Source organism: Sinocyclocheilus rhinocerous, unplaced genomic scaffold (genome assembly GCF_001515625.1).
Source record: "Sinocyclocheilus rhinocerous isolate Xijiao unplaced genomic scaffold, SAMN03320098_v1.1 scaffold1325, whole genome shotgun sequence".
Classification (NCBI taxonomy): domain Eukaryota; kingdom Metazoa; phylum Chordata; class Actinopteri; order Cypriniformes; family Cyprinidae; genus Sinocyclocheilus; species Sinocyclocheilus rhinocerous.
Window position 1 is genome coordinate 1,078,547 of NW_015659004.1, and position 842 is coordinate 1,079,388.

An 842-nucleotide genomic window follows, 5' to 3' on the forward strand; every position below is an offset into this window, starting at 1 on the left:
GAGTTCAGCTCCAACCCTGAAAAAAAAAACTCACCTGCCTATAGCCTTAGTAATCCTGAAGACATTGATTAGCTTGTTCAGGTGTGTCTGATTAGGGTTGGAGCTGAACTCTGCAGGACTGCGGCTCTCTAGGACCGAACTTGCCTACCCCTGGTTTAGGTTATGAATTTAATTAAGTTTTCTTATGCCTACTGTTACTTTTAATTGCCATTGATTTCATAGTTAAAGATCCTTCATAGATTGCAACTAAGGAAATACATACTTGGAGCTTTTTCAGTATTAATATAATTAGCTGGTACGAATCTTAAAAGATATATAAAAATATAATATTTTTTATCTTCTGTGTAGGAAAATATTTGTAGGTTTACTTTTATGTGATGCAACAAATGCATAAAAAATTGTGTTTTGTGATTCAACATAAACTGATCCCCCCCCCCTAAATTAACCATTTAATTGTTTTTTTTCTTATTATTCTTTTTTTTAAGCTTGAACAGTCTGAACTTGGCATCTCATAAAGTCTCTAAATTTCCCACATTTCTCATTTCAGTAATGCAGATAATGGGAGAAACCCTGAAAAAATACTTGGGACCTTTTCTTTCTTTCTCTTATCCAAATAAGGGTGTACCATTTTTGCTCAATCTGTTCATATTTGTTTTTGCATTTGCTGTGTTTATGTCTGTGATGTCACTTACAGGGAATGTTTGAGCTACATTTTTATTTAATATTTTCTTCAGCAGTATTGTTTACTTAAGCTGTTTATCTGATATCAGGCGTCGCTATTTCCAAAAGGGGTCGTTGAGTGACTGACTGACTGTGTGTGTGTGTGTGTGTGTGAGAGAGAG

General features: G+C 34.6%; 1 protein-coding gene across 1 annotated transcript in view; it reads left to right on the plus strand.

The window, feature by feature from the left end:
- The window catches only part of LOC107723163 (protein canopy homolog 3-like), an 8,582-nt gene that overhangs the window by 7,713 nt on the left and 27 nt on the right, over nucleotides 1-842 (plus strand). Inside the window, exon 7 of the mRNA XM_016531690.1 lies at nucleotides 160-842. This exon is cut by the window's right edge and continues 27 nt beyond it. The gene's annotated coding sequence lies outside the window, so the exon portion shown is untranslated. The remainder of the gene's footprint in view (nucleotides 1-159) is intronic.